At 40.0% G+C, this 27366-nt stretch overlaps 1 pseudogene across 1 annotated transcript; it reads left to right on the top strand.

Moving 5' to 3' along the window:
* The first annotated feature begins 10723 nt into the window (after nucleotides 1–10723).
* LOC308515387 (small ribosomal subunit protein uS5-like) lies at nucleotides 10724–12715 on the top strand (annotated as a pseudogene). The gene is made up of 2 exons: nucleotides 10724–10741; nucleotides 11980–12715. The product of its transcript is annotated as a small ribosomal subunit protein uS5-like (transcript).
* The last annotated feature ends 14651 nt before the right edge of the window (nucleotides 12716–27366 follow it).

The following is a 27366-nucleotide window of genomic DNA, read 5'->3' as shown; positions in this document are numbered from 1 at the left end:
ACTCAGATGAATAATAACTTGGGTTGAAGATATTTTCACATTAGCATTGTTGGAGAATGATTTAACTGGTTTAAATATTTTGTTTTATTAAAAACACCTGGCCCAGCAAGTGTGACTCAGTGGTTGAGCTTCAACCTATGAACCAGGAGGTCACAGTTCGATTTCCAGTCAGGGCACATGCCCAGATTTCTCTCTCTCCCACTCCCTTTCTATCCGAAATCAATAAAAATATATTTTTTAAAAAAAATACCTGGACAATAGGTATTGGTCAATTTCAATGTCAGAGAAATCCTTGGAAAATGAGAATTTTAATATTTTCATTTTAAATGCTTTTTAAAAATTTCTTCAGTGAATGCAATACATCTCTTAAAGAGAAATGTATTTTCAAGTTTAGTAGAAAAGACTTGGAGAAAGATGTCCAGTCAAAGGGAAATATTCACTGTGAACATTAGAGATAAAGGAAAATGCCTAAATGTTTTGGTAACAGCGGATGAAGGAAAAATGGAGAGCTTAAATAATGTGGTAATACTTCAGAAAGGAAGACCTATTGTTAAGGCCCTTAAGTCTTGATTCTATCTGATATCTTTCTACCTGACATGTAGCCAGACACCAAGAACAAATCATTCTAGCCCCTTTGTTCCAAGCAAGTCTGCCTTTATTTTCCATTTTACTATCCCAGCCAAACCTCATGCCTTACAATTGCAATAATGATCCAATTGGTTAGGCAGCCTTCAGTCTCTGGGTGTATGTCAATAGGATCACCTGTTTAGAACAGTCTTTTTCCCAAGGGCTCTCTGTGCTCAAAATCCCTCAATGGCTGACTCTTGCCTGCAGGATAAATCCAAATTATTTAATGGTATCCAAAGCTCTTCTCAACTGAATTATTTTCTTCCTTTTATATGTCGTAGAAGGGAAATTTAAACTAACTTTGAAGAGAAGAGCAAGTTCAAGAAAATATAAAACCATGGGAAGGTTTCAAAGTGTTTGCCTCAGTGCCTTGGGAGTAGTATACATTTGATAAATGTTTGCTAATTAAATGTAATTGAGCATTCTTTATTCTTCCTAAATATTCTTTTGCTACATGCATTTCAGGGCATTTTTCTTGCCCATAGCTTTTGCTGTGAAATTCATTCTTTCCATATCACTGTTCCCTCACCCACCACTCCAGCTGTGGAACCATCTGTGAAAATGTTATCCAGAGGGGTCTCTCTTTATACTTTTGTTAGAAGCCTAGTCACTGATCCTCTAAAAAGGAAGATGTAAATTCAGCCTAGTTTTTTACTGATTGAAACAGATAGGGATAGGGAGATGAGTGAGTTAGTGCACTAAAAGAAGAAATAAGAGGCACTTTAGGCTGCGGCTGACTCTTCCTAGGATCTTTAAGATCATATTAAGTACACCTATTATTGAGATGGATTCCTTTCTTTCTAAAAATACATTTCTATAACTCTGAATATAAGAAATTGTATATCCTCCAATTGCCTAACTTTGATTATAATTATTTTCTTTCATTTTTTTGAATATTTTTAGAGCAGTTTTAGGTTTACGACAAAATGGAGAGGAAAATACAGAGATTTCCCTCCTACCCTATGTTCCCACACATGCAGAGCCTGCCCAAATACCAACGTCAATCACAGGAATAGTATATTTTATGTAGGATGAACCTACGGTGACATCAAAATCACAAAGTCCACAGTAAATATTAGAGTTCTCTCTTAGTGTTGTACATTCTATGGGTTTAAACAAATGTAGAGTAACATGTATTCACCATGATCATACAGAGGATTTTCACTGCCCTACAAATCATTTGTGTTCTGCCTGTTTCCCCTCTCCCATCCCACTTCATAGCCCCCAAACTCTTTCTATTGTCTGCATAGTGTTTTCTTTTCCATAAACTCATTTAGTTTGAATCCTATGGTATGTGGCCTTCTCAGATAAACTTGTTTTACTTAATAACATGGATTTAATGTTTCTCCATGTTTTTCTTGAGTTGATAACTTGTTATTTTCAGTACTGAATAATATTCTATCATCTGGATGTGCCACAGTTTATTCATCCATTCACCGACTAAAGGATGTCTTGCTTGCTTCCAAGATTTGGCAATTATGATTAAAGCTGCTATAAACATCCATGCACAAGTTTTTGTGTGGACATATTTTCAATTCCTTTAGGTCAATACATAGAGGCCCAGTTTCTGGATCATATGGTAAGAATATGTTTAGTGTTATAAAAAACTGCCAAACTGTCTTCCACAGTGGCTGTATCATTTTCCAGCCCCACCAGCAATATGAGTTCCCTCTGCTTCACATCCTCACCAGCTTTTGGTGTTGTCAGTGTTCCAGATGTTGGCCATTCTCATAGGTGTATAGTGGAATCACTTGTTTTAATTTGCACTTTTCTGATGACATATACTGCGGGGAATCTTTTCATGTGCTTATTTTCCACCTGTATATCTTCTTTGGACAGGTGTCTTTAGGTCTTTAGACCATTTTTTTCATTGGATTGTTTAGTTATTTGTTTTTGAGACTTGTTAAGAACAGAGTACTCTGGGTAATTTTAAAAAGTTGCCTTTTCCCTTTGCTTTTCTGGGATACTGTGAGGATTTTTCTTGAATATTTACGGTGGGAATTTGGTCAAATTCCTGGATGTAAATTTCACAATATTGTGGAGGTACCAATATGATTGGGTCTCCCTGGAGGAATTAATGCACAGAGTTTTCCAGGAACCTCCAGGAATTTGTCAATGACAGTTCATTGTTTCCTGCCCAGGCACTGGCTCCCACAGTGAGTCCCACTCCTGAGCCTCTGCCCTGGTAAGCTGCTGCTCTCTGTATTTGCCCGTCTGTCTCTCCTATCATTTGCTCTGTCTTTCCTTTTTTTATGAATCCAAGATGAATTATTGATTTTTCAGTCTGTTCAATGTTTTACTTGTGGTTAAGACTAAGGGGACACTCCCAAGCTCCTTACATGTGGAACTGGAGACTGGATTGTAGTTCTTGAAAACTTAACACTGTGATTGTTATACAGCAAAATGTGGATCCTTGTTCTAAGTTAAGTCACACAAAAACCCACACACATTCACATACGAACATACACCTCATCTCTACATGTCCCCTGAAATAGAAAAAAGTAAGTATTTTGGATGCTGAAGGCCTCCAAATCTCAGTTTTCTTCATTTTCTATGTTCTATATCACTTTTCTGCTTACAAAGAAGTTTTCAGAATTATTACAAATGTTAGAAACAAAGGAGATGAATACTTAGGGAGTGTAAGGCTTCAAAGAAACAAGAAATTTCTGATTAGACTCTTTACCAAACACAGCTGACAGGGCCACATGTTTTCACCTCTGATACCCCATTTCAATTATTTTGTCTATTTTTATGTGGTATTCTATTCACCAGCTACAGATGAATCAATTTCTACAATTAGAGATGGTGCTACACATCAACTGACAGAAACAAAGAAAGGATAAAAGCAGACCCACCAGCTGGAGAAAGTGGCAGGTGATGGGTGCATGACAAAATCCATTCACCTAACTGTGAAGTTGGACAATCCACATGTCCTGCTTACGATTTTCATCTTCACATGAGCCCGAGTAAAATATGCACTGATCTCTCTCCATGAATTGCCAAGGCAGATGTTGGCATAAAGCCAGCTTCGTAGGTATAAAAATATGCTGAATTATCCATTGACTAATTGTAATAGTTGGCTGGAGCAGAGGTCAGCTCCGAATGGCCAACCGGACAGTCACACAAACATCCTATCATTTTAAAGAAGATAACAAAGAACAATATTGTTGACTGATTTAAAGAAAAAGCCCACTGTGGTACATATAAAAACTAAAGAAGTTGTAAAATATAGATAATTTGCCATATTGGCAGAAGCAAACTTAAGAGATTTAGTTTCCCATGCCCATTTAAATCACTAATGTCCCTACCGAAACCATTAGCAGGGTGGCATTGGCTGTAATTGTAATTTTTTTCCTACATGTGCTTAATTTGCAGGAAGTGTAGCATCTGTGTATCTGCTCATCTGACAACCCCAGAGACTACAGTCTGTTTATTGGCAGAGAAGAAAGGCCGAGACAGCCTAAATGTCTAGGTTAATGTTATCACCTTTGTCATGCATGTTTTTTTCCTCAATCTGGAGACTAGTGAGCTGGAAAAAAGGGGTCTGTGAGACCATTAGACAATGTCTACTCCCATCTCCTAAAGTACGCTTTTGGGGTTGGACATGATAAAATAAATCAAATTTTGTGTTAATTTCAAGACAAGATTTTTTTTTTTTCTAGCAAGGTCTTTTTAAAGACAAAATAGCCAGAAATCAAGGGTGTTACGTATTACTGAAAAATGTTGAAATAGACTCCTGTGATACAAGACACAGGTTTCATGATTTTCTGACGATAACTTGTTTTTGTTAGGCAATGTAGTATGCACAGGTCAAAAACCAGGCTATCATTAGTTCTCAGGGTAGAGCCCTGCTTTCAACATTGATGATATTGCCAAGTTATTTCACCTTTCTGCCTCTTACTTCCTTTTTCTCCAAACTAGGAAATAATAACTAGTACTTACATTATAAGATTTTGTGAATATGAAATGAATATATATATATATATATATATATATATATATATATCACTTTAAATAATGCTTGGCACAGGAAAAAGACAATGCCATATTAGCTATTATTGCTATGCTCATAAAACAAAACTAATAGGTAGCCTAATAGTTACTTTACCTTAGGGTGGGTTTTTTTTTTATGACATAAATATGTCGTTTCTCAATTATCATCATTTAACATTTAGGAGGAAGTAAGTTAATTTTGCTCTTGCTTAAATCTCAATTAAAAACTAATTTTATAATGTGGGATTATCAAGTTTTCAGTCCCTTTAACCAAGTCCCTTTCTCTCTCTAGGTGTACATGAAGCAGAAACTAATTCTTTACACCACTTTGTGAGTTCATGGAATGAGGTGATCATATGTGGCTGCGGATGGTTACTGTTGAGTTTTTTAAACTATGTTTCACATCCACTGGGACTACATAGCATTTTATCTCTTGCTAATTATACTAGCACATGCATAGCATTGATTTATTAATCTTCACTTGGTCCTTATGTAAAAAGTGTCTGAATAATTGATTTTGGACAGGACCAGCTACATAATTTGAGAAGCCAAGTGAAAAATGAGAATGTGGGTCCTTTGTTACAAATTATTAATAATTTTAATACAATGACAGCAAAACGCTAAAGCAAGCACAGTTCCTTACGAGTGAAAGGCCTTGTAAATCTGTCTAGGTCACATTGCATAAAGTCAGCCTTATTTGAAGTATTGGGCCTTCTTATTCAGAATTTAAATGAATAATAGTAATCTGTAGTATTTTCATTACTATCTTACCAATAAATGTGTTATTTTTTTTTTCTGGAATGTGGACATATGCTCTTATTTAAAATTAAGAGTATTTTCATATGCTCTTCTTTAAAATTAAGAGTATTTTCACAGACTTGAAATTGCAATGTAAATATCTTTATTTTTTATTAGCTATGAATTTCTCTTACTTTTCAGGAGCTTCCCTGAATATTTTTGAAAGAGAAAATACAATTATATAAAAACCAGTATAATAATATTCCAAAAAGTATACATACTTTAACTGCTGATAGCTCAACTTTGAAAATGAAATGTATTTTAATAAACATTACCTTTATAATTATTCTAAGTGTGTGTTTCCTTTTGGGGGGACACTATATGTAAACCAAACAGAAATTCTTGATCTCAACTCTGAAAGAAAACTATTGGTTGACTGGTTGAAGGAAAAATATATTAGCAGCAATAAATAAGTAAAATAAATAAGAAAAAAAGAAAGAGGGTTGTCTGAGGACCTACAAATTCTCCTCTCATCTAGCTTCTGTTTACATCCATATGCATGGTTCTGTCAATTGGTCAAATGCTTTTTTAAAAATATATTATCATTGGTTCATTGGTTTCAGAGAGGAAGGGAGAGGGAGAAGGAGAGAGAGAGAGAAAGAGAGAGAGAGAGAGAAAGAGAGAGAGAGAGAGAGAGAGAGAGAGAGAGAGAGAGAGAGAGAGAAACGTCAATGATGAGAGAGAACCACCGATCTGCTGCCTCCTGCACACCCCTCACTGGCGATCCAGCTTACAATCCAGGCATGTGCCCTTGACTGGAATCGAACCTGGGACCCTTCAGTGCGCAGGCTGACACTCTAGCTACTGAGCCAAACCAGCCAGGGCAGTCAAATGCTTTTAATAATTACCCCCATTTATTAACATGATGCTTTAATTCTTTTTATCCTAATGACAAAATAATTAAAATATTTTTTGTGATTTTTTTAAAATTTTCTTCTTTATTTTTATAAGGAGACTTTTACATAAAACTGGATTATGTTCATCAATTCAAGTGATAACACTCAGCTTGCAACATTATAATTATTTCCAAGGAAATCATTTAAAATACTGCAAAACTGAACATTATGTTGTAAAGTAAGAAAACTAGAGAAAATTCTAATGATAAATAAAAAACAATACTAATGGCCTTAGATATCTACATATTAATTTACAGGGCCAATCAGGGCCAGCTGGCTGGGGTTGTGGGGAGAGAGACCATGGGAGGTTGGCTGTGGTAGCATATTGACCACCAGGAGGCAGGTCCTGCATTGAGTGTCTGCCCCCGGTGGTCAGTGTGCATCATAGCTACCAGCTGGTCATCCAGTCATAATGGTTGTTTAGGCTTTTATATATATAGATAATATTACAAGGAACATGTAATTCATGCTACCTTGAGATTATTTATAGTGAGCATTTTTTGAGTACTAATTTTGTAACAGACTCTCCAGAGGTTTGCTTATATTTACATGAGAACACTAAATTCATTCATCTAGTGAGCCCAAACATAGACATACATCAAAATGTCTTTGACAATGGGTACCTGATTTCCATATCATTTTTATAAGATTGGTTTTAGTTTTTGTTTGTTTGTTTTGTTTTTATAATTGAGATGTAATTGACATATAGTCTTATATTTGTTTCAGGTATACAATATAATGACTCAATATTTGTATACATTAAGAAATGACCACCACAATGTCTATCACATATCCATCACTAAACATAATTAATAATACTATGCTACATATTTGAAAAGTGCTAGAAAGTTGGTTTTATTCCATTCCTTTGAATTCTGATATATTGGAAATTTGTGAAGATAAATTTATCAGACAGAGTCTTGAACTGCTTTTGACATCAAACTCTATAAAGAAGATTTAAGCATTATCTAGGTGTTTGGCAAATTTATCTAAAATGTAGGAGAGTTTCACATCATTAAAGACTACAGAGAACAAAAGTATTGGCAGGCTTCTCCCAGGTTCTGTTCTTCTCCCCTATACTGCCACTGTGAAGGAGAGCCATGACAATGAGCAGCAAAGAGCTCCCCGGGTCAATGCTGTGAGTTTCAGCTTTAAAGCCTTGCCAGGAATTCAGGTTGAGTCTTGTTCTCTGATGATATTAACTATGGATCTATTTTATCACTCCATTTTTTAAATCAGCCTAGAACTATTAGCACATCAATTTTTTTTTTTTTTTTTTTTTTTTTACTCTTGCTAGCAAACTACTCAGGACTAAATTCTGGCTCCTGGATCTTATCCCAGAGGCAGAGACTCACAGGCAGCCCAAAGACATCCCAGATGCAGATTCCATTTTTTGTTGACTATATTTTTAAAGCTATTGCCTCTCAACACTCAACATTGTCATTTGTCCCTTGGTCTGACATTCTGGCACCACAAGGAGCATTTTATTGTTGATCTTCTTACTGCAAGTAAACAACCAAGTATGGGTTCCCAATGATATGCAAGCTACTGAGATGGTTCTAGGAGAGAATATAAAATGAAACATTCCCAAGATTTTACAGTAGTTTAACCTGGATAGTCTCTAGCTTGGGATGATAGTCTGTGTATTTAAGTTATATTTACTCACTTTCCCCACTATATAGAACATTTTGCTTTTTACAAATACAGTATATATTAGCTTTTTGAAAACATGGCTCTAACATCATCCCATGCATTGGAAGGTCACTGGTCTGATTTCCTGCCAGGGCACATGCTCAGGTTGTAGTTTGGTCACCAGTTAGGGTGCATTCTGGAGGCAACTGAGTGATGTTTCTCTCTTGCATCTACATTGCTCTCTTTTTCTCCCCTCTCCTAAACTCTCTCTAAAAGCAAAACACAACCAAACACACAAACAAAACAAAACAGTACACTGGGATGTACTAAACATGAATATTTCTCAGAAGTTATCTAACCTATGAGGTTCCAACAATAAACAGAGTAACATAGGAGTTTAACCACACAGAAATACAACATTTACTTAAATGTAGATCAGTTTACTTCAAGATAAATTTTTCTTCTTAAAGTTTTACTTATGGGAAAATATATATTAATATTTTTTTTACTGGTGGTTTTTCATCTATTAATAAAAACTTCAGACTTACTTTTACACGTGTTCTGCGTTTCAGGTGTACAATGGTGCATGAAGTAAGATAATTTTCTTCATACTGGTAGTTCGTAAATATTGTATTTCTATTTGCATAGTGTTTTATCCTTTTATTCCCCCCTTAGGAGCTTACACTTATTCTAGGGAAGATCAATGTGCCATTGTTTGGAGAATCAGAATCCAGTCCCTCACACACATTTTAGATTAGTTCAAAGGAATAGAAAAAACCTCTATTGTACTTCCAGAATCCTGAAACTCAGTTCCTCCATTAGGGGCCATTGGTTCTTCCTTACATTGGACTCTGATTTGTCTGAGGGTATTCAGAAATCTTCCTAGAGTTTCTTTACAAATCCCACTTAATGTAGGGAATTACTCATAGTTTTTCAAGATCCTCAACCCACAATGTAGAAACCAATAACAAAAAAAAGACCAGATCCTAAACATATTAAACATGCTAAAACAAAACCAAACAAACAATACACAGAAACAAAATGGTAATCAAATTCATAGCCTGTATCGCATTATGTTTTGGTGAAGGCGATCTTAATTGTGTGTGGGATTCCCACATGTCTCTCCTTAACATGATGGAGAGAATGAGATACTTAAAACTCTTTATAGACTAATAAAGCTTATCACCCCTGAGGGTATGCTATAGTTCAAGGGTGATTGTCTTTGGTGCATAATGTAAGATAATTTTGTTCATCCTTGTGTTTTATTTATATTTGCTTAGTTTCTTTATTCTTTTTTTTCCTTTGGTCCATTTAACTCAAACTCAACTGTGTAACATAATTTTATGCTCCATTTTTTTTTTCTTTTAGCTTACAAAAAAAGGGTAACTTTGTGAAATAAAAACATTATAACTAAAGATTCCTAGGGAGAAAATTGAGTTGAGGTCAAGTCCTTGGGTAGGAATCTATTCCTAGCTCTGCATAGAAATTCCTTTAGTGTATCTGGTTCCAACTGGCAATATACTTTCAGTGCCATCTGTACATCTGTGTCCTCTGTAAAAAGCAGTTCATATCATTACCTGGCATTGCTGCAGGAATCAAATTGTTTATACCTAGTAAACATACTGACATGCTGGCTACGTGATTAATTTTTAAATGTTCTATATTATCTCATAAGAATCTGTCAGGAAATATTTTTGGTCAATACAATAATCATGGCTCTTCTTTCTAATAAAAATATTTAGGAAACCTTTATTCTTTCTTGATGTGGCATGCATAGGCAAAAGAGGAAGTATGTATTTCACATGTTGTTGTGACCTGTTAGCTCAATTACTTTGCCATATATTAGGCATGTAGTTTGCTTGTTAAAATTACAAAATAAACACATTTGTACATTTTCTACACTGTTTTTATTCATAGATGATTTTTATGACCTAAAGGAAGTGATGTTTGGTTGATTTAGTATTTTTTAAGTGTAAGATACTCCTTACCACTTTAATTCATGGTGTATTTACTGGACTTAATGCTTTCCTACTCAGAGCTAGATAAAAGTGAATCTTGTCATGTAGCCTGGGCTGGGAAAGGGCAGGGTAAGTGGAGTGAGGGGCATAGAAAGTATTCAAGGTACTATCCCAAGAGAAATCTTAATGGGATGAAAATCCTACTTCAGGCCTTTCAGCTAAAACTCTGGGTAGAGAGCCAGCAAGCACCCCTAGAGAAACCTCTAAACTCCAAGGATTCATTTAACATGATGTTTCACAGTGGATTGATGTTAGGGAAAATTTGCACAGCACTGGGAATAATTACAAGAATAATGATTGGTTTGGGGAAAAGAATACATCACCAAAAATATTGAGTAATAGATTCTATGAGTAACTTCCCAGTTTAGGCTATCTTCCAGCCAGTGTCAGAATGATTACTTTCTTTGTGGTACCTAAACTGTATATGAGCAACTATCCATTTACTTGCAGTAGCATTAAATCCTCTTTGCTACAAACTGTAAAAGCTTCATTTTCCCAGCTTGCCAACTTTTAGCTTGCCCACCAACTATGCAATCAGAAATAGTAAAAAATGTGAGGCTAACAAATTGCTGAACTATTCTATCAAACAGTATGTCAAGGTCTAGGTCTTTTCTGCCTTTTAAGAAGAGTTACTACTTTTCTTGTGAGTGTCCATAATCTATAGCTCACACAGATTCAGTCACACCACTCTCAATGCCCTCCATTCGCCACCATCTTAAAAGGTACACTGATACTTATGAACACATAAAATCAGACGCGATGTACTTATCTAACCAGGTAAGTGCTATTATAACATGAACACAATTATCAGCCACGAATCTTTTTCTAAGAATTTTCCGGAACATAAGCATTCTCTGACACACCTGCCAAGGGCAGGTAAGTAGTTGAAATTACCCCAATATATTCAGGTTTGACAAGAAAGTGATAATGTATTAATAAGTGATAATGTAAATCAAAATTAAACCATGATAAGAATGTTGAAAATATTTTCTCTACAAGGAGGTGAGAAAAGATGGAAAATGGTGGATTATTTACCTCTTGTCATTTTATAATTTTTAATTTATATTTTTCTGATAGAAAAAAAATGATGATTTATACTCCAGTATATATGTTTGTGTGTGTATATATATACCTATCTCTCTCTCTCTCTCTCTCTCTCTCTCTCTCTCTCTATATATATATATATATATATATATATATATATATACATAATCTTTTATATGGACAAAATTATACCTGTAATACACAATACTCAAAATAGTAATACTATGAGTAACAGTGTCAGTGGTGGTCAAGGGGGCCTCTGGCCAGAGACAGTACCCTGCACCCCGAGTTCTTGTCTTGCTTCTAGGAATGAATTCAAACAAGAGAAAAAAAATGGCAGCACAAGCAGGCAAGGACTTTTTGTAGGAAATACTAGTACACTCAGTTAGGACCTGAATGGGTAGCTCAGCTGGCTGAGACAGAACTGAGTTCCCAGATATTTGGGAGTTTAGAGGATTTATATCCCTAGGCCAGAATGCCCCTAGGCAAGAAGTAAGTCACCCACTCCCTCAAGTCTCAAAAAAAGTATCTTTAAGCTGTAAGGCTCCTTCATCTCGGTGCTGCGCCACCGGTTAGACCACATCCTGGAGGGGCCCTGAGTCGTTCCTGCTCACAAAGGGGCCTGCCAACTTCATTGCCTATTTTCAGTTGTCATGACTCATACATACTCCGTCCGAGCCCCAACTGCCTTTCCCAGCTCATATGTATCCAGCTGCCTAGTCCAACAGTAGTAATAGTGTACTCAAAATAGCTCCATTTTCACAGTAACTTCCAATTCAGGAAAACATTCTGATAACACAGTAATTGTACTTCTTTTCCAAGGAAACACCAAATGCCAGATGATGCCGGTGCTGCTGGAGGCTCTGGAATGGGAGGCTGTGGCAGCTTCTGGGGAGGATTTGCAGGGGCAGCTGGGTTAGGCGGGGCTGAGGTCTGGGTTCAGCTGAGGCTGCAGAGCTCTCGGAGACAAGGCTGAGGACAAGGCTGAGATCCCTGCCACCAAGCTGGGCCACCTAGTCAAGGACACGAAGAGCAAGTTCCTGGAGTAGATCTGTCTCTTCTCCCTGCCCATCAAGAAATCTGAGGTTAATGACTTTTTTCTTGGGAACATCCTCAAGGTGGAGGTTTTGAAGATTATGCTCATGCAAAAGCAGGCCCACGCTGGTCAGAGAACCTGGTTCAAGGCCTTTGTCACCATTGCAGACTAAAATGGACATGATAGTCTGGGTGTTAAGTGTTCAAAGGGAGTAGTCACTGCCATCCATGGGGTTATCATCCTGGTCAAGCTCTCTATTGTCCCTGAGCACGAGGCTACTGGAGAAACATCAGCAAGCCCCACACCATCCCTTGCAAGGTGACCAGCTACTGTGGCTCTGTGTCCATGAGCCCCATCCCCATCCCCATCTCCAAGGGCCCTGACATCATCTCAGCCCCGGTTCCCAATAAGCTGCTGATGGCTGGTATCACTGATGATGGCTGGTAAAGACGACTGCTATACCTTGGCCAGGGGTTGCACTGCCACTCTGGGCAACTTCGCCAAGCCCGCTTTTGATGCCACCTCTAAGACCTACAACTATCTCACCCCCGAGACCTGGAAAGAGACTGCATTCACCAAGTCTCTATCAGGAATTCACTGTCTATCTTGTGAAAACCCACACCAGAATTTCTCTGCACAAGACCCAAGCTCCAGCTGTGGCCACCACATAAGTTTATACAAGAATAATAAAGTGAGTTAAGCCTGTATTTAAAAAACAAAACAAACAAAAAACAGTAATTAGCCCTGGCTGTTGTAACTCAATGGTAGAGTTTCTGCCCTTGCAATGAAAGGTCACTGGTTTGATTTCCGGTGAAGGGCATGTACTTGGGTTGCAGGTTCATTCCCCAATGCTGGTCTGGGTGCATGTGGGAGACAACAAATTGATGTATCTCTCTCACATCGATATTTCTCCTCTTTCCCCCTCCCTCTCACTCTTTCTAAAAATCAATGGAAAAAAATATCAGATAAGGATTTTTAAAAAAAGGATATTCAAAACAACAGTAATTCTAATCTACACTAATAAAAGACAAAGATGCTAATTGACCATACCTTCGCTACACCCACCAGCCAATCAGAGTGGCTATATTCAAATTAACCCAACCAAGATGGCGGTTAATTTGCATATACCAGCTGGGAGCGAAGACTGAAGACAATATGGAAGTGAAGTGCTGCAGAAGGGAGCAAAGTAGAAGCGGTGGAGACAGGAACGGAGCCAAGGTGGTGGAGGCGGGATGGAAACAAGACAGGCGGTGGAGCGGGAGGGAAACCAGCCAGGCAGTGGAGCGGGAGTGAAGCAGGAAACTTCCTGCAACAGGCCTCTAGTAATAATAATAATAATAATAATAATAATAATAATAATAAAAATAATAGGTAACATTTATTGAAAACTTATTTACATACCAGGCATAGTTCTAAGTGGCTCTATGTGTTAGCTAATTAATTATTACAATGTTCCTATACAGTAGGTACTATTATCCCCACTTTACAGATAAGTAAGTTGTGATGCAGAGAAGATGTAAAAAATGTACAAAGTAATCCCTCAAATTGAGCAGTTCAATATCGTACACATTCTGTTTGCTGTCCTATTACCTATTCTAAGACTTAATGAGTTATAGATCAGGGCATAAAATAACATAGGTGATTTTATGAACACAGTATATTTCTGAAATATATTTTAAATCCGACCATTCTAAGATTAAACCCTAAATAGGCATTGCCTGATATATTCATCTTGGGAGTTGTCCCTGAAGTTGTACAAGGTCAAATAATACATTTGGTAAAAAGTAAACTACAGGCTTAGTACGCAGTTTTTAGTATGTGAAGCAGAGAAAGTTGACCTGAAAAAATGTTTCTTCAAATGATTAAACATATTCAGAGAGTTAGAAAAAAATTTCCCATTATGATAAATATAAAATAAACTATGTGTAAAAGAAATATGAGGTTACAAGCAAAAAGTAAGCTCTAGATCTGACTACACTGTTCCATGTACTCGTCATGGCCAACATGTGGCTCTGAGCTGCATGTGTAGAGTGCACACTGGAATTCAAGGACTTAGACTAAAAAAAGGTAAAGGATCTCATTAATAATTATTTACATTGGTTATTAGTTGAAATGATATTTTTATCTATATTGGATTAAGTAAAATATGCAATTAATTATGACTTTCATTTTACTTAAATGTGACACAGAAAATTTTAAATTAGACGTGGGCCTCTCAAGCTCTAAAATATGTAGACGGTGCAAATGTTTCACTCTTGTTCTCTGTGTACTATAATGTTAGTCTCTACAGACAGTGTTATAAAATTTTATGTGTAAGAGTCCCAAGATAGGAAGATTTTGGAAGAGCATATGTGTAATATACTATCATATAGTAAGTAACTTTAAAAATGGAAATTAAAAGCCTACTATGTAGACTAACATATGGTTTTTCTAAACTCGTACTGTGAAAGACTTTCTGTAAAGAAATACAAAAGTGCTTACTAAAATAAAAAAGAGAAACAGTGGTATATTTCAACTGTTGTGCCTCAAGAATTTTTGAACCCACGCTGTGGACTACCTCTGAAAAAGACTGCTCACATGACAGAATGTCTGTTGAAATTTAGGATTAATTTCCAGGTGGCTATTTCCCTGATCATCAAAAAGAAAGAATAGTCAGGAGCCATAGAAACCCAAGAGTCTCCACTTTCTGTTTACACATGAACTTCCATTCTGCTGCCCACAGCTAATCCACAAAACAGGCCTTCCTTGCAGACTCTGTGGTCCCTATCCCAGAACTAGTCCCATTTTACCTTCTCCCATATTTTGTCTCTAACTAGTTAAATCCTTTCAAAATGAAGGCTTACATTTTTCTTCACCCTACTTGATGTATACAAACACTTTCAAAACTCCAGGATAAATATAAACGGCACGCTGCCTTTCCTATTGAAGCCATGAAACCGGTGGTTTAGACTGCATGCCCCCACAATGGTCACTATTTATTTTTTTTTGCTAACAGTGGCCCAATAAAATCTTTCTTTCAAATTGACTTTCAGCCGTGGAAGGGAAAGGATTTTGTTTAATAGCAAGCAGGATATGATCAATGTAGTCACTCAGGAATCAAGGCTGCTGAAGGAGTCGCTGTCATGTTGGTGAAAAATAAGGAGAGATGAAGAAATAGAAAACTAAATTCAGAAAGACAGAAAATAAATGTTTATTTGATCATTGTATATATGCAAGATGCAGCTCAGAGAATGAAATGGCGTCTGCTTTCCCACTCTCTTCTCCATGTTTGTGTTCAAAGGAATCTGGGTCTCAATCTTGTCAAAGACGTTAAAGACTGCGTATCCATATCACATTAAGTACAATTGTATTTAAACCTAGATATACCATGAGGAATAATGGGGATGCATTATGTACCTACAGATAGGAACTTGTGTTGGCTTATGAACACTATAGGGGTCAAAGTGGTGAAAGGTCAGGAAAAAAAGCAAAGAAAGAACAGAAAGAACAGAACAGAAGTGCAGTTAGGACTGCACACCTGGGTCCTTTCTCTGTTATTTAGAAAAGATACTAGCAAGCCCCTGGGCCTCTGCTGGTATTTTGTTTTCCAGAGTATTGTCTTGCCGCGCGGATGAGGTGAAAAGTGACCTGCTTGCTCATTAGTGATGGTGCAACAACATGAAAAGCTGCCTGCCTGTGCTGTGTGAGGGATTCGATTATGCAACACCAAACAGATGCTCTGAGGGTTTTTGAAATAGCGAATCTAGTTTCAAAACTGCATGTGTTTTTCGTCTAAACTGCTGAAGGAGTAACCCTGCTCCTGTTCATTTTACACAAGTTCACATATGGTTTCTTCACTGCAATGCATCCCAAACTAGTTATCTACGAATGACTTGGTTTGCCATTCTGATCAGTAATTATGAGCTATGAAGAGCCCTCAAGTGCTCAATTTCTTTTGAAGATATATCTTGCACTCTGATCCTTCTCTAAGAAAGTGTCTTTTTTCAATGGCTTTAAGGTTACCTTTTAAGGTTAGGTTTGCAAACTCAGGCCTCAAGGTATTTTTCTATTTTTTGGCACTGAGGAGTGTTTCTTCGGTTATAGCCTTGAAGCCAATACAGAGATCTAACATATATGTGTCTGTGAGTATGTGTTGGCTTGGGAGGTGAGGGAGGGGAGGAGAGAGTTCAGATTAGCTGAAAGTGAGAACAGCATGCTTTTTGATGAATTATACCTTAAAAAGAATACAGTAAAATAGTTAAAGTTAGTATAAAACAAACACAAATTTTGCATGACCATAAACTAATAAAGCAACATGAAGACAACCCCATCAAGATTTCTCTCCTTGGTCAATAGCGAAAGGAGTAACTTTTTTTTTTTTCAAAGGCAATTCGATTAACTAGGATGGCTGGGAAAATGTGATGTGAAGGCTGGGCCATTTAGAATTCTAAATATACAAGAACAGATTATCTTTGTTGTAACAGAAGTAGTAACAAAGGGAACACCACTAATGTCCTTTCAGGTAGTAGATGTTCATAAACAGAAATGAACAGTGTAGAGGAAAAATGGTATGGCCCTTCCTAGTGGGAGATAGTATTCTAGCTTTTAAACAGAATAAAAAAAAAATTATAGAACTAGCATAAATTTAAATTCAGAGAACAAGAGACTTCCTCTCTTGAGTGTAGAAAGAGGTAAACCTTGAAGTTTTTCAGAAATTTTATTTTCCTTCTTGCCCTTTGTTGTATTACAAGTATTGGGGGAATGAGCTGTTTTTGTTACCTGGGAAAAAGATATGAACTTCCTAAATGGATATGATGACTTGATTGTATAAAGCCTGGTTATAATGAGCCATCATGTATTTTGTGAAGAAAAAGAAAATTTGCTAGAGGGTTTTACAGGGGAGGTAAAGGGAGGGAATTATATAAGCTTAGAAAGCTTAAGTACTCAAAAGATCTTTCCTCCAGACAAGAGAGATACACCAAGAATGTGATGAGGGTAAAGGAGAAAAGAAGAAGAAAGAGAGAGAAGAGAAGGGAAGGGAAGAGAAGAGAAGAGAAGAGAAGAGAAGAGAAGAGAAGAGAAGAGAAGAGAAGAGAAGAGAAGAGAAGAGAAAGGAGAGGAAACACAGAACTTGTCAACATTTTATCTAATGCAATCTTCCTAAACATCATAAAATTTTAAATAATAAAATAAAAATAGAATGCCAGTGTTTCTCAGTGTTTGACCATCCACCTATGAACCAGGAGATCACTGTTTGATTCCCAATCAGAGCATGTGCCCAGATTGCAGGCTGGATCCCCAGTAGAGGTTGTGCAGGAAGCAGCCAATCAATGAGTCTCATCATTGATGTTTCTATCTTACCTTCTCCCTTCTTATCTCTGAAATCAATAAAAACATATTAAAAATAAATTTAAAAATAAAATAGGGGATGATTGGAAAGAAATAGCTCTTACCATTATAGGATCTTCAAGAAGGAATATGATCTTGACTCAAAAATTTATCAAACTGTGAGTCCACAAGAAGAAACTATCATTTCAGGCTTTGTGGTCCTGAGAAATGCTCTTCTCACTAATTTGATCACCCATTTGTCTCAGGAGCTTTAATACCCTCCATCAATTTGTTAAATTGATCAACAATTTATTTATTATTATTACAGAACTTTTTTTTTTTTTTAAATGCATCTGGCTTCTATGGAGAAGGCATGATAAAGGGAAATGTACTACAAAATTGTTCTGGACTATGCATCAACCAGTCTGTGCAAATCAAAAAGAAAAGAGAGAGAAACTGGGAAGCATGTTCTGCTTATCCAAACCAACACCTACTGAGGAAAAAAAAAAAATCTATATATATAAACAGGGAATATGCTAATTAGCCAAGCGTCATAACAGCTCAGGAGGAGCTGCACGTGCAGATGGGCGGGAGGGGACTGGTGCTGCCCCCACCCCAGCTGCCACGGGGAGGCTGGGGCTGGGGGCAGGAGGGAGCGGAGACACAACACACAGGAGCGCCTGCCCCCACCCCAGCAGACACAACCCTGTGGCCAGCTGGTGCTGTGTGGGTCAGGCGCAGGTCCGGCCCCCCACGGGGTTCCTCCTCACGTGATTTCAATCGCGCGCTGGGTCTCTGGTATGTATATATTTGCACAATCCAAGCTTTGTATGAGAGTAACAACAGACTTTATGAGGGTCATTGCTGATCTGCTTTGGATCCAGGAGGGATCTGAGCCCCTTTCCACCAGACAGATGACCTCTTGAGTACTACCCACTGCCTACCCTAAACCATTAGCAGACAAGATTTACTTACACAGCAGTCAGATTCTTTTAGTTCATTGTTTTGCTGAGTCAGGCCTGAGTGTCTGGTTTCTGTTTAACTTAGACATTTAGTCATGTTGCTGGGGGAAATAGGATTCTTCCATGATTCTACAGGAAATGCAATACACACATGGAGGATGAGGCGTACTGGCAAGATTTGGGGGGAGCAAAAACAAACGCCTGCCCCCAAGTTCCCAATGCCTCATCCACAACCAGGTGGCACAGCTCCATCTCCCTGCAGAAGTCCAGCCTCTGGGACCACCCCAAGCCCAGGAGGAGGGCCAGGACATGGAGCTGCCGGGCCATTAGCTTGGCATCTGAGGTTTTCATTGTCCAGCAAAGTCTCTGCTCCTGTCCCTCCCACTTTAAGGCCTGTGCTTCAGCCCTTGTGGCTACCACACCCAGGCCAGTGAGGTTGCTATGGTGAGAGAACTGGTGAATGCCTTGGGGGCTTTGTTAAACTTTGACTCTGTTACCTCAGGTTTGGGAGAGATTAGGCTTTCTTTCAAACTAACCAGTCTTCTTCCTAATTCTTCCTCAGTTTGTGCTGGGCCCTCCACCTAACCAATCCCTTTCCTGAATCATCCTGGGTTTCCTACCCTTATCCAATCTGATTCTTTTCCCAGATTTTCCCAGGCTAGACTCCTCCCCTTCATGGTTGCCATTTTGGCTTCTACTGTGGACATCTCAGCAAAGAACTTTCCCCCTTGCTGTTTTTTTTTTTGTTGTTGTTTGTGTTTTTTTTGTGTGTTTTTTTGTCCTCATTAGTCTGAGGGGAATGGACCGGTTGTTCCCCAGGGAGGTTGGAAAGCCAGTACTTTCCTGCCTGCTCAGGGATTAAATCCCTTTGGCTGTGGATGCAACTGTCCCTTGGGGTGTCTGTGAAGCTGTAGCTTCCTGGTCAATCCAGCTTAATTAGATGTCTGGCTCCCTTCCTTTTTGTTAATATCTGACTAACAGACATGCAGGCATACTTGCTTTATGAAGCTTTGCAGACATTGCATTTATGACAAATTGAAGGCTGTGACAACCTTGCATTAAGCAAATCTATCTGCAACATTTTTCCAACAGCAGTTACTCCCTTAGTGTCTCTTTTTCATATTTTGGTAATTCTTGCAATGTTTAAAAAGTTTTCATTATTATTATATTGGCTATGGTAATATGTGGTCTTTGATATACCACTGTAATTGTTTTTGAGGAGCCACAAACCACACCCATATGTGATGGTGAACTTAATAAATATTCTCTCTGTTCTGACTCCCCAAGCTGGCCTTCCACCTTCTCTCTCTCTCTCTCTCTCTCTCTCTCTCTCTCTCTCTCTCTTTCTCTCTCTCTCTCTTTCTCTTTTTCTCTCCCTCTCCTGAGACCTCCATATTTACTGAGCCATTGCAATATTGAAATTAGGCCAATTAATAACCTTACAATGGCCTCTAGGTGTTCAAATGAAAGGGAGAACTGCATGTTTCTCACATTAAATCAAAAGCTAGAAATGATTAGGGTTAGTGGGAAAGGCACATCAAAAGCCAAGATAAGCTGAAGGCTAGGCCTCTTGCACCAGAGTTAGCCAACATGTAAATGCAAAAAAAAAAAAAAAAAAAAAAAAGTTCTTGAAGGAAATTAAGTGCTACTCCAGTGACCACACAAATGATAAGAAAATGAAAGAGCCTTACTTCTGAAGTAGAGAAAGTTTCAGTGATCTGGAGAGAAGATCAAATCAGCCACAATATGTCCTTAAGCCAAAGGCTAATTTAGAGCAAGGCTCCTACTTTCTTCAATTCTGTGAAGAATAAAAGAGGTGAGAAAGTTGCACAAGAAAAGCTTGAAGGTAGAAGAGGTTGGTTTGTTAGGTTTAAAAAAAAAGGTGCAATTTCCACAACATAAAAGTGCAAGGTCAAATGCTGATGTAGAAGCTGCAGTGATTTATTCAGAAGATGTAGCTAAGATAATTCATGAAGGCAGCTACCCTAAACAGCAGATTTTTCAATATCGACAAAGAGCCTCATGTTGGAAGAAGAGGCCACCTAAGGTTTTTATAGCTAGAGAGGAGAAGCCAATGCCAGGCTTCAAAGACCAGGCTGGCTCCTTGTTAGGGTCTGATACGGCTGGTGACTTTAAGTTGAAGCCAATGTTCATTTATCTTTCCAAAAATCCTAGGCCCTTAGGAATTAAATTAAATCAACTGCCTATTTCTCTATAAATAGAACAACAAAGAACAACAAAACCTGGATCATAGAAAAGCTGTTTACAACATGGTTTCCTGTATATGTTAAGCCCACTGTAGGGACCTATTGCTTTAAAACAAGACTGAGAGATTTTCTTCAAGATATCACAGTTCATTGACCATGCACTTGGTTCCCCAAGAGTGTTAATGGAGGTGTACAATGAGATTAATGTTCTCATGCCTGCTAACACAACATCCAGTCTGTACCTCGTGGATCAAGGAGTAATTTTGACTTACTTTCAAGTTTTGTGGTGTTTTTTTTTTTTTAAGAAATACATTTGTGAGGCCATAGCTGCCATAGATACTAATTCTCCTGATGAATCTGGGCAAAGTAAAATGAAAAGCTTCTGGAAAGGATTCATCATCCAGATGTCATTAAGAATGTTTCTAATTCACAGAAAGAGGTAAAATTAATAACATTAACAGGAAGAAGTTGAATTCCAACCCTCATGAATGAGTTTGTAGGGCACAAGCCTTCAGTGGAGGAAGTAACTGTAGATGTAGAAATGGCTAAAGAAGACACATTTGAAGTAGAGCCTAATGTTGTAACTGAATTGGTACAACCTCATAATAAAACTTTAATGGATGAAGAGTTGAGCAAAGAAAGTGGTTCTTAAGTTGGAATCTACTCCTAATGAAGAAGCTGTGAAGATTGTTAAAATGACAGCATAGGATTTAGAATGTTACATAAACTTAGCTGATAAAGTGGCAGCAGGGTTTGAGAGGATTGAATCCAATTTTGAAATAGTTCTATGGTGGGTAAAATACTATTAAACAGTACCACACGCTACAGAATATTTGTTAATGAAAGGTGCAGTCGATGGCTGAACAAATTTTATTGTTGTCTAATTATAAGGAGTTGCCACAGCCACCCCAACCTTCAGCAATACCATCCTTATCAGTCAGCAAGCAGCCTTTAATTTAAGTGAGACCTTCCACCAGCAAAAAGATGGCAGTTAGCCTTTATTAACACTAACGTATTTTTAAATTAAGGTATATACATTGTGTTGTTGTTTTTTATTTTTACAGAATGCTATTGCACACTAAATAGACTACAGCATATTGTAAACATAACTTTTATATACACTGGGAACCAAAAACTTTGTGTGACAAGATTACTGTGATATTCCCTAGAATGAGATGTTCTGGAATCAAATCCACAATATCTCCTAGGTATACCTCCTTCAGAAAACTTGTAAGAAACCCATATTGCCCTGACTGGTTTAGCTCAGAGGATAGAGCGTCGGCCTGTGGACTGAATGGTCCCAGGTTCGATTCTGTTCAAGAGCATGTACCTCGGTTGTGGGCACATCCCCAGTAGGGGGTGTGCAGGAGGCAGCTGATTGATGTTTCTTTCTTATCCATGTTTCTAGCTCTCTATCTTTCTCCCTTTCTCTCTATAAAAAAATCAATAAAATATAGTAAATATATTTAAAAAAAGAAACCAATATGCTCAAGAAAAAAATATTTTTAATATATATTTTTTTACCTATACTTTAAGAATAAGGAGGGAAATAATACATGTTGAGGTTTTCTGAATTAGTAATATGATTAATGAAACCCTCACTTAAAACTTGTGAAAAGCTGTAGTGTTAATATAAAAGTAATAACTTATTGATTCACCACATGTAACTTCCATCTGAAAAGAGCAAGATGTCAAATGAGGGACAGCCATTTTCTGGGACATAAAACCTGTGAAGATGACACCTTCTTTGGGAATATTCTGCTTTCTTGGTATAAAAAAATAGTAGCCATCTAGGCAGTTCTAGCCAAAAACACCAAAGGGAAGTATAAACTGGTTATAATATTTTATGGATTTAGGAAGTAGGCAGTGAGAACATGTGAACATTTCATAATAGTCTAAATTATATTTTGGATATTATTATATTTTTCAAGTCTGATATTGTATTATCTACTAAAATAATTGTCAAATAAATATTAAGGGTATACTTTAAAAGACACATAAAATATTAAAGCAAACAATGCTCACAAACAATTGCAGTCCAAGATTATATATATATATATATATATATATATATATATATATATATCTCCATCCTATCTAATAATAGAGAAACATGGTAATTAACCGTAACTTCGCTACCCTTCCCATGGCTAATCAGCAAGATATGCAAATTAATCACCAGCCAAGATGGCGGTTAACCGCCAACAAAGATGGCAGATAATTTGCATACTGCAGGCAGGGCGGGACAGCACCATCCCGCCTTCCCCACTGCCATCTGGGCCTACTATTTGCTACCCGGGTGGCAGGCGGCCCCTATGGGAACAGAGCCAGGGCTGGTGGCAGGACCCTAGCGATTGGCTACTGGCCACGCCCACAAACGGACCTCCCAACTGGATCCCCGGCTGAAGGCACTGATCTGTCACCAGCCACACCCACAATCTTCCATCCTGAGGGGATCCGAGGCTGACAGGTGCTAATGCACCGATCTGCCACTGGCCACGCCCACAAACGCCCCTCTGCTGGGATCCCAGGCTGGCAGGTGATAATGCACTGATTTGCCAAAACACACACCCAGGCAGCCTTTGCCCTGCAGGAACTATGCAGCCGGGAGAGGGGAGTGGGGCCGCTGAGAGCAGGGTGGGAACTTCCTGGGGTTCATGTCAGGCAGCCGAGAGAGCGGAGTGCAAACTATGCAGCCAGGAGAGGGGCCGGGGGCCGCTGGGAGCAGGGCGGGAACTGCCTGGGGTTTGCGTCAGGCAGCTCAGAGCAGAGTACGAACTATCCCTGCTGGTAGCTGCTTGCTCGTTCACTTACTCGCTCATTCATTCACTCTCTCATTCACTCACTCATTATTCACTCACTCAGCAAACCCACTCAGGTCCATGGCACCAGGCCAGGCATTGAAGTTGAAGCAGGATAAGACAGTGCTATGTCCTCAAGATGTTAGTAATTCAGTAGGGCAAAGCAGGCACATGAACGAGGCAGTTGTATGCACAGATGCAGTGTGCTGGGTTCTGTGAGGGCTGTAACTAACGCCAACTTTGTTCTCTTGATAAATTGGGGCCTCAGAAGCCAGGCTGCCCAAGCCTGTAGGCCTGTGCCTAGGCCAGGAGTGGCCGGAGTCCCGGAACATGACAGAGGGTGCAGGTCGGGCTGAGGGGTCTGGCCCCACCCCTCACCCTCACCCACGAGTGCACAAATTTTTGTGCACCAGGCTACTAGTATATATATATATATATATATATGTATATATTAGTGGAGAGGAAATATTTTAATATTGCTATTTGCCCTTTCTCTATAATAGAAGTGTCAGAGATGAAAGAAAATTAGTAAAATGTATATGAAAATCTTCCTCCTGTCAGAGTCTTGGGCGCATCATGGGATCCAGAGTCAAGTCCCCACTCATCTGTGGTGCCTCAAAATCATGCGAGACCCAGAGCCAACTGGCCCCACCCCCAGACCCAGCTGGCTTCACCCTTGTAAAGCCCCGCTGGGCAGGGGGGCGCAGCCTCAGGTCCCCCGGCCTGGCGCCAAGTGGGGGGCACAGCCACAGATCCCCCATCAAGCCCCACCAGATTGGGGAGTGCATCCTCAGGTCCTCTGGCAAACCCTCAGGTCCCCTGGCCTTGCGCCAAAGCAGGGGACACAGCCTCAGGTCCCTTGGCCCGGTGTCAGGGCAGGCGTCATGGCCTGAGGTCCCCCATCAAGTCCCACCAGGTGGGGGGCGTGGCCTGAGTTCTCCCATCAAGTCCCACCAGGCAGGGGTCACAGCCTCAGGGCCCCCATCAAGCCCCGCTGGGCAGGGTTGCAGCCTCAGGTCCCCTGGCCTGGTGCCGGGTGAGGGGCACACCTCAGGTTCCCCAGTGCTGGGGTGGGGGGCACGGCCTGAGGTCCCCTGTCAAGCCTTTCTTGGCAGGGGGTACAGCCTCAGGTCCTTGCTGATTGCTCATTAAGCCTCATTATGGGAACTCGGCCTCCACTGTGGGTGCCGCTATCTTTGTGACAGTGTGACGGTAAATTCACATATTCCCTCTTTATTAGCTATGAGATGATATATATATATATATATATATATATATATATATATATATATATATATATACACACACATACACACTAGAGGCCCGGTGCACAAAAATTTGTGCACTTGGGGGGGGAGGGGGGGTCCCTCAGCCCGGCCTGTGCCCTCTCACAGTCTGGGACCCCTCGAGAGATAATGACCTGCTGGCTTAGGCCTGCTCCCAGGTGGCAGAGGGCAGGCCCAATCCCTAGGTGCAGCCCCTGGTCGGGCTCAGAGCAGGGCCGATTGGGGAATTGAGGTGCCTTCCCCTGTTATGCACAGAGCAGGGCAGATTGGGAGGTTGCAATGCCACCCTCAGTCACGCTCAGGGTAGGGCTGATTTGGGGGGTTGGGGCACCGCCCCCTGTCACACTCAAGGCAGGGTCGATGGGGAGGTTGCGGCACCACCTCCTGTCACGCACAGAGCAGGGCCAATCAGGGGGTTGAGGAGCTCCCCCCTGTCACTCACAGAGCAGGGCCGATAGGGGAGTTGTGGCACCGCCTCCTGTCACACTCAGGGCAGGGCGGATCAGGGGGTTGGGGTGCCGCCCTTTATCACCCACAGAGCAGGGTTCAATCAGGGGGTTGGTGCACCGCCACTGTCACACACAGAGCAGGGTCTGTGGGGGGGGGGGGGTTGGGGCACCACCCTCTATCAACCACAGAGCAGAGCTGATCAGGTGGTTGGGGTGCCACCACTCTCACACTCAGGGCAGGGCCAATGGGGAGGTTATGGCTCTGCCCCGTCACACACAGAGCAGGGCCCGTAGGGGGCAGGGGGGTTGGGGCGCCGCAACCTGTCACACACAGAGCAGGGCCCATCAGGGGGTTGGGAAGCTCCCCCCTATCAGGCACAGAGCAGGGCTGATCAGGGGGTTGGGGTGCCTTCCCCTGCCACGAACAGAGCAGGGCGGATAGGGAGGTTGTGGCCCCTCCCCCTGTCACACAGAGAGTCGCAGGGTGATCAGGGTGTTTGGGCGCTGCCCCCTGTCACGCTGATCCCAGTGCCGGGAGGCCTTGCGGCTCCACCGATCCCGGTGCTGGGAGGCATATTACCCTTTTACTATATAGGGTAGAGGCCTGGTGCATGGGTGGGGGCCGGCTGGTTTGCCCTGAAGGGTGTCCTGGACCAGGGTGGGGGTCCCCACTGGGGTGCCTCGCCAGCCTGGGTGAGGGGATGACGGCTGTTTGCAGCTGGTCACACACCTTTCAGGGTGGGGGTCCCCACTGGGGTGCCTGGCCAGTCTGGGTGAGGGGCTGAGGGTTGAATTTCCCATCTGCTCCTTTTTTTCTTTTTCTTTTTTATTCTGGGCCAGCTTTAGCTCTGGCTCCAGCTCTGCGGCCTCTGCTGCTGAAAGCAGGTATCTGGTTTGTTTTAGTTCTATAATCGAAACTCTGTATCAACTCCAGCTCTGAGATCCCGGGCTCGCTGAAAGCAGGTTTCTGGGGTTTTGTTTAGCTTCTATATTTGTTACAATGTTTCTTAAACTGCAAGCTCAGAGGCCGGCAAGGCAGGGAACGTTGGTTTCCTCCGTCACTGAAGCAAGCAAGCCTCATGTTAGTTTCAAGCTGCCTGGCTGCCGGCCGCCATCTTGGCTGGCAGTTAATTTGCATATCTCGCTGATTAGCCAATGGGAAGGGTAGCGGTTGTATGCTAATTACCATGTTTCTCTTTTATTAGATAGGATTACCATACAGTCAACTAAATCTGAATTTCTCCAAAACAATATTTCAGAAATATTCCACAGTCTAATGAATGTAATCATATTACTACTGTGATAGAACTATATATAGATGATGCATACACACACACACACACACACACACACAGCTAAAATTTCATCAATTTCCTATCCTAGGTTGATTATCTACAACTTGCCTAATGCAATTTTCCTAGACATCATAAACCTTAAAAAAATAGATGAAGATGAAGAAGAAACAGAAGAAGGTGACTAATGAAAAATCATCATTTTTGGAATCACCTGTACAAGATCTTCTGGATGAAAGTTATCTTTCCATAGAAACTTACTAACTGTGGTCCCATAAGAAGGGGCGATTATTTCAATGCTCTTGGTTTTGAGAAGTACCTTTCTTCACATCTCTTTGATCACCCACTTTTTGTAGGTGTTTTAGCCTACCCATCACAATTGGTAATATTATAAAGAGCTTTTTTATTTTAATAGTGTTGGGGTTTAGGACATGCTACTCTAAAAGATGGCATCATTGATGCAGGCAGTCTGTAGATCCAGGGACTCAAAAATCAGCAACCCACTATGAGTTCTTTTTTTTTTTCTATCCTCACCAAAGGATATGTTTTTCAATGATTCCAGAGAGAGAGGAAGGGAGAGGGAGAAAGCAAGAAACATCAATGTGAAAGAGAAACATCAATGGGCTGCCTCCCACATGCGCCCAGACCTGGGATCAAACCACAACCTGGTTATATGCTCTGACTGGGAATCAAACCAGCCACACTTTAGTGCATTGGATGACACTCCAACTACTGAGCATACTGGCCAGGGCCACTGTGGGTTCTTGACTTTGCACAAAAAATAATAGAAATGCAAGCTAGCATAGAGTTATAGTGAAAGAAAGTTTATTAATGACACGGTGAGACAGAGAGTGGCTGTGGGATTTACATTTTCTATTGAGGCTTGATTAATGGAGGGGTAGAGCATTCAATAAGGGGGAGGAATATTTAATATTTTTTTCAGGAAAGAGGTGAAAACTTCTCAAAAGAGCCCCAGTAAACCATTTTATGTCCTTATATGGGCATTCAGTTTACAATT

Source organism: Myotis nattereri (genome assembly GCF_964212035.1).
Source record: "Myotis nattereri genome assembly, chromosome: 3".
Lineage (NCBI taxonomy): Eukaryota > Metazoa > Chordata > Mammalia > Chiroptera > Vespertilionidae > Myotis > Myotis nattereri.
This window is presented reverse-complemented; position numbering and strand designations above follow the sequence as displayed.